At 32.4% G+C, this 7,758-nt stretch overlaps 1 protein-coding gene across 1 annotated transcript in view; it reads right to left on the reverse strand.

Moving 5' to 3' along the window:
* Positions 1–199, reverse strand: part of LOC108746426 (homeobox protein orthopedia) — a 5,855-nt gene extending 5,656 nt beyond the window's left edge. Inside the window, exon 1 of the mRNA XM_018483200.1 lies at positions 180–199. The gene's annotated coding sequence lies outside the window, so the exon portion shown is untranslated. The remainder of the gene's footprint in view (positions 1–179) is intronic.
* Between the last annotated feature and the right edge of the window lie 7,559 nt (positions 200–7,758).

Here is a 7,758-nt window from a genome sequence, read left to right on the forward strand (position 1 = left end):
TAAGAAAAATATTCAAGAGACTTGCAACATCCCAAGCAGAACGAGTCACGATATTGTCGTTTTGAACGTTAAAGTGAATCTTGATAAACCAAAAAGTGACTTTAATAATCATTTTGGAGTCATTTTGATATTATAATGACTTTGTTTTCTGTTCAGGATTTTCCAATATCAGTTCCGACCTCGTATTCTTCTTCACTGCTTCTTTCTTCATCTTTTGTGAAATGCAGAATGCAGATTGAAAGCCATACGACATTCCCGTATACGACGAACTCTTCTTGACGGAGGATCCAGAGGTGGAAAAAATCAGCACCGGACGAAATTGCGAACGGGAGATTCGCGCGTTGATCGATCGATCGTGATCGCGTAAGGTGTTCGGTACCTTCGTTATCCCGAGGAAGAGATCCATGTCTCTGTTGGTCGGCAGTTGGCGTAGCACTGAGCTAAGCACTCTTAAGCGCAAGCTCAATGAAATCAGCAATCGCCAGGAATTGCCTCGAATTGGCCCAATCAAATCACCCCCCGTTCCCCGTACATGTACGCGTGTATATTAACCGCTAATTTTCGTTGTTGGTAATTAACACGCGTTTGTATACGCGCCGATTTCATCGCGCTCTCCACTCTGATCGCCCATCGCTCCGATCAACCCCAATCATCTTCTCAGTATTGTCTTGTCCCTGCTCGATTCCGTTACCTCCACACTTGAGTATGAATTATTCATTTTTAATTTATTTTATCTATCTTTTATTGTTTTTTATTAACTTTTGTACCGGTATATTAAATATATCTATTTATCTATTAACTGTTTTATTAAGAAACATATATATTTGAAGATATAATAATAAATTTAATATCTGTGGAAAAAATTATTTCTACAGGATTATTATTTATTGTTTGTTATGCAGATACATTAAAAGGTGCGACGAGACATCCATATAAATAATAATTAAATATATAACAATATTGATCTAAAATTATTATAAAATGTATTAAAATTTTATAATATATTAGTTTTATAATAAAAAAATTTGATAGAATAGAGTGCAAATTGTGTTGAAGAAAAACATTTTACATAGTTCTAAAATTGACCTCACGTTCCTTTCTTTATTGTTCTACCTGTCTAAAATTAAGCTACTTCCGCATTTTTAATCGTTGTAAGTTATAAGTATATCAATAATTGTACATTACACAACTGAATTTTATTTCACTTGTGATATATTTATTTTCTAGTCAAAACATGCACGTTCATTGACCATTTTTATCTCGAAAAAAGATCAACAGGAGGACTGAAATGATACGAGGGGAATATGACAATTAATAACAACTTTCAGGACGAGAAGGTGCGATAATGCGGGCGACCACGTCATTGTGACCTATCGTTTCGCCATTTTAACGCATAAACCTATGACAGCAGTTTATCGTTCAATCTAAACATTTAGACGTTATTAATTAATTTCTAGGAACTCGTGTTGTCATTGCAGCTTCAATGAATCATCAAACTTTAAAAAAAATAGAAAATTTTTTGTATTATAGATATATTATACCTACATACATTTTTTCAACTTATGTATGTATTATGTACATATATAAACTTTCCTCTTGCAAAAACTTTAGAAATATTAAATTATTTTTACAAAAATTAATTATTGTTAGAAGTATCGTTATTTCTTACATAAATTTCTTAGAATTATTAATTTTTTTCTAGATGTAAAAAAAAATGTAAAATATAAAGTATTCTTCTTCTAGACTAGACATACTTATAAAGGGCTTCTATTCCTTAGATTATATATTTCTAAGCTTTTAAAATCAATTCCCGAGTCATTGTTAGTGAACAAGGTGTTTCAATAGTGAGACCTCCTGCGGCGGCTTAATTTTCAATTTCATGGCAGAGCACGAGACCAGATCTCATGCGGGATGTTTTAGGGTGTTTCGGGATATTTCTGTACGTCGAAGAGGGCCCCAGGAGGTCGATGCGCGGCAACGGCGGCGGTGGCGGTGGCGGCGGCGGCGACCGCAAGAGAACGAGGAGAAGTCGGTAACTTAACTGGCCTAAATGGGTTTAACTCGATGTGATTTTGCTGGCGAACCACTAAATTGAACGAATACGAACTAAACTGAACTCAACTAAGCTAATCATATCACATTACTAGCGTTATTAGCCGAGCGACGATATAAGTGAAGGTCCGGTGAGCGCCGGACTGCAGTGTAACGCAGCCTCCTGCACTGACCCTCCGTATCCGTGACTTTCTCTCGCATCCGCGCGCCCGCCATCTTGTTTCTCGCGAGGTACAAACATGACCTACATAAATAACGCGTATTCATCCGCCGTTCCTGTTGCCGGATAGACCAGGTGATCAAGTTTGACCAAGGTGAATCGAAGAACAATCCGAGGCGGATTCGCGGTGTGATGATTCTCCGCCATCGCGTTTTCGCGCTTTTCGCGCCGCAGCGTACCGGAAGTACGCACGCCGGATGCGAGCCGTCGCGTCGCATCGAATCAAGAGTGAACGAGACTCCATATTGTTCTCGTAACATCAAAATTCGCAGATCACAAATATTCATGTTAAAAAATTGCGAGACATCGAACAAAATTTAATAAAAAAAAAAGAAAGAAATTATAAGAGATGATATTGTTTTGAATTTTTTTTGTATCTTTGTAACTTTTCAAATATTGCAACTCGCGCGTGCTTTCTGACCTTCATATCGCGAATTTGATTATCCATCAAAAGGAGACGGACAGTGTGCGTTTTTATCTCTTAAAATTGCTCGTTTGTTACATGAAGATTTTGCAAATAACTGTATTGGCGATGTGGACAAACAGATGGAGCGCGAGGAAAGAACAAGAACGTGGAGTACATTGTACAAGGAAAAAGACACATAATGCTCCCCACTCCATCTGCGACGTGGTTGGACGAAGTCTGGAAAGAGATAAGAAAAGAAGACAAGTGTGATACGTCGTTGCCCCACTACTTCGTGCGAAGAGGCGGCCTCTTCAGTTCCACCTCTTCGCATCACAGCTTCCATCAAATCAACCCTCGATACGTAGCGCAGATATTGTTATACATATAGATGACATATAGATTATTCTAAACTCTACTCTCTTTTTAGCTGTACTCTGTGCGACGTTCAAACTGTGATAAATGAAAAAAATAGATGTTTATTATGATAATAAACACATAAAGATAAAAATCTTATTATTAAAAATAAAAAAAGTAGTACAGCCGAAAAGAAGATATTTCTACATATCTATATAAATTATATGCAATATAATTACATCTTTTTTACATTTTACTTAATTTAACATTATTAAACAACTGACATCATCAAAGTCACGTATTAAATATGTTTCTTTTTAAATTTAATATATCAAATCGTTAATTTAAAGAATATTTAAAATAAACAATTACAACTTCTAATATAATTGTTAAGAATATAATTGTTAAGAATAAAAGTACAGATACAATAGAAGGAATATAAGAAATGATGATTTTAATGTATCAAATATACCGAAATATAGTTTCTAAAAGGTTGAAATCATTATTCCTTATTTCTTCTATTGTATTTGCATCCTAATAGTAGATAAATAAAAAATAATATAATTTATTCTGTATATACTATCCCTATAAATTAATCTTAACAATTACATATTTATATTTATTGCATATAATCCTTGTATAAGTTTCATGTACATGAGTTAATAATAATTTCATAAAATCCCCCAGTTTTACAAAAGACATCTCGATTATTGTACAAAATAATAATAACCGGAATATTGAAATTAAAGCTCGACCAAATTATTTGACATTACATTTTACTACAATTGTAAGAAAAAGTTAAGTTTTTGATGTAGATAAGATATTATAAGAATCAACGGTTGACAAATCTTAATACTGTTGTAAAATAAAATATCCTTTAATTAATATCATAACAATACTAAGTGCATGTAGAGAAGCATACAGAATTCTTGGATCACATAAGATTTCGCAAGTACAGACACGAGGTCGAATCTAATCTTCATGAGAGGAAATTTTGTCGGAAACACACGCGCATGCGAGAGAGATAGAGAGAAACGGACAAAGAGACGCAGATACTCGACCTCTGAACGGTAGACTTCTTTTTCTCTACACGTCATCCGTATTTTTTTTACGTCGTAGGTATGTCGTAGCGTTTAACGACGACGTTTAACGTACGGTGCTGCCCGCAGCGTCGGAGTCCGCCAATTGAGCCTGTTAACGCTCAATTGGTCTAAATTGCTTCAATTGGACGTAATTACGCGAAGGCGACGAGGAACCTCCGCCATGTTTCTCTCTTTCTCTTTCTTTCTCTTTCTCTTTCTCTTTTTCTCTGTGCCGCAAATATTATTCAACGAGATGCTACGTTCTCAAGCTCTTCCTGTCGACCACTATTGATATCGTACTTTTAACTGTCGATCGGTACAGCAAAATGAAATTTTTCTGCTAAAATCTCCCAGCAAGTTTTACAGCATAAAGCTTATAAATTATTGATAAAACAGTCTACATGTAAAGAGAGAAAGGTAAGAAAAAAATCCTTATTCTGGGCTCGTATAAGATATCAAATTAATCAAAAAAACATGAAATGATTGTAACGTATACGCTCAATACATCGGAAATCGTATAGGTTTATGTGATATTTCGCAATATCGAAAAATAAGACAAAAATTAAAAGACACGTTTCTCTATACTTGCGTCATAAATCATCGATTTTATGACTGGTAGCTAAATTACTCGGATCATATACAATAAAACGTGAAAATTTAGATATGCTCAAAGAAAGAATCAAGTTCTCTGTATTTCTAGTGTACAACTCAGCATGAGAATAAACTTGTCTTAATGTCTTATTTTTGACTTTTTGAAAATACGGGCTAAACGTAATATAGCTTCTAAATATTGTTAATAAATAAGATAGTTATAATCAATTTTAGGACATCTCAATTTTAATTTATTCTTTTCTTACTTTTAATATGTTTTTTACTATTTTTAGTACTTTTAGTATTTATTATAAATTATTTAAAAATATGTATATAATTATATTTATAAAATATATAATTGAATATAATACAATCAATGTGACAATACTCGATCTATATCAAGTATAATTGTACCACCATGAGAAAAAGAACAAAAATTTGGAAAGCTATAAAAATTGAACATTTCAAATTGATGCAACACACTTTATGAAACTAATATCCAAGTGCGCGGTTCCGAACTTGCGCAAATATCGCCCTTCGAAGTGAGAGAAAATATGACACTTTAAACGATGACGTCGCATCCTGATTAACTCGTCGGCGAACACGCTCGCATGCATCCGTTGCATTCGTATCCCCGTTGATATTTGCGCACCGAATATTATTTGTAATACGATACCTTCGTCATTTAACAGTACGAATTTCTACTCGATATTTGTTTGTATGTATAAAAACACATTAAAAATGTCTAATAAAATTATTTATTGTTTATTTCTATTAATATACTCTCTAAATTTCTTGGAGCGAAATCTCATTTCAAAAGCGTTAAAAATACTGCCACTATTGAAAAAGAGTGAAAAATTTGTACTTTTCAATAAAAGTGGCAGATTTTCACTCTTTTTTTTAGATTGAAACTTTACATTTTTGGAATGAGATTCACTTCAAAAAAGAAATAAGAGTTTTTTGGGGGGAGGGGGGGGGGGTTAATCTTATTCGAAAAAAAAGTAAAAATTTTTCACTCTTATTTAAGAGTACAAATCAATAATGATAATATTTTGACTCTTTTGGAATAAGATTTCACTTCAAGATATTTAGAGAGTAGCTTTAATAATGTCGGTTTAACTTACTTTTTTACTTTTCTTTTAGTTCTAAGAAGCAGAAAAAGATAAAGAATAAATTAAACCGAGATTAAAGTTAATCTACATCGGTAAAAATAAGCCTAAGGTTTATTTCTACTATAATGTAGATTAATTTTAATTTCAATTTAACTTGCTTTTTATCCTTTTCTAATTCTTAGAACTAGAAAAAATAACAAATAAGTTAAATTAAGATTAAAAATTAATCTATATTGAAACGGTCATAAATCATACGTTTGTTTTTATACAAAGAAAAATGCATCAATAATTAAACCTCTCGATATTTTTGTATATCTCTTCCCATTTCTATGAAGTGCGATTTAATGGCAGCGATTCCATGGGAATAGGATAATTTTCTCGCAGTCACTATCAAACGTCGAGAATAAAGTATCCGGGATGGCTGCGGGTCGCGTGTCGGGAAGAGTCATCTCTCAGCCAGCATAAACGGACTTTAAAAGCATATGGTTTCGCCATACGGGATTCTGGAGGACTCCCGAGAGCAATTTATCGATGAAATATTTTCGTCGACGTGTGGGTGCTACTTTTTCAAAGGTACAGTTATATAATAATTTTGAATACTGCCTCGCTAAAATAAATTACTCGTTTGTTCCCAGTAACAGTCATATAAGTGCAATGAAAAGTATTAAACAGAAAAAATATAAAACATTTTATGACGTTTATGAATTACCTTATTAAATTCAAACAGATCGTGTATTAATATTTTTTTATTTTACATGTTGCATAATGTACATTATGCAATGCGTTTATAATATGTATATTTATTAGAAGCACATATATACATATAAGAAACTAATCGAAAGTAAAATTAAAAAAAAAAAACGAAAAAAGATTTATGTTAAATACATCTCCTCTCTTGCCTTATTTAGATTCATATTTATATTTCTCATAAAACATTCGTAGATGTAAAATTTTCATAATAGATTTTACATTTTTATAATAGAAATTTTTATAATTCAAACATTTTTGAGGCAAAAGAAGCACATTTGAAAAATATCTCGATTAAGTTAGTTTGGATTTCGATCTGTAAGTAGATTAGAGCCGACCATCGCGTCGATCGCGGCATATGGGTGCATTTTTCTGCGTTTTTACGTGAATACGAGGAGCAATCAGATCCAAAAATATGTGTGCTATGAACTGTTCCCACCCGCAGTCATGATATATTGTATTACGTAGATCTTGTATGCGGGACGACGTCGAGTAGAGCGTTTCTGCCCTCGACGACACGTCATGAGAAAGCGATTTGCCGTGAAATCGCGTTCTCACGAATCATGTGGGTCTACGAGTTGTCGATTAAATGTGTGATTGCGAGGACATTTACAGGGGTGTTATATTTAATGTCTATTACAAATTATATAATTATTTGAAATATATCAAAAAATAAGTTACACTGTTACTTACATAATACTAAAAAGCGAGAAATATCCTTAATTTTACATTTGCTGTTAGAAGTAAACATTAGTTTATTTTAAAAGTTAAAGCTATTTTACGATAATTTAAGAAAAATATTTTTTATCTAATGCCTAACATATTTATGTGCGAAATTTTTACTGTGAAGGATGTAAATTAAATATTGCGTAATTAAATGTTTTTATTGACTGAAATAACATTTGTCTAGAATATTTTAACATTATTTCTAAATATATAATCATTATATTTATATATAATTCTGTTAGAATTAGTAAGAAATGAAGTTTTCTAATTAACGAGAAGATCCGTATTTATCGACTGACTTCAATTGAAGGAAATAACAGGTGGCGACACCTAACGACAACTGTAGAAAGTTTCTAAACTTCTTTATGTTTATTGTTGATTATCTCAGATAGTATAGAATATTTATGATAAATATTTATTTATTTTTTGAAATTTATATAAATATTTTACACAAATTTTACATAAAAC

Source organism: Trachymyrmex septentrionalis, unplaced genomic scaffold, assembly GCF_001594115.1.
Source record: "Trachymyrmex septentrionalis isolate Tsep2-gDNA-1 unplaced genomic scaffold, Tsep1.0 scaffold17, whole genome shotgun sequence".
Lineage (NCBI taxonomy): Eukaryota > Metazoa > Arthropoda > Insecta > Hymenoptera > Formicidae > Trachymyrmex > Trachymyrmex septentrionalis.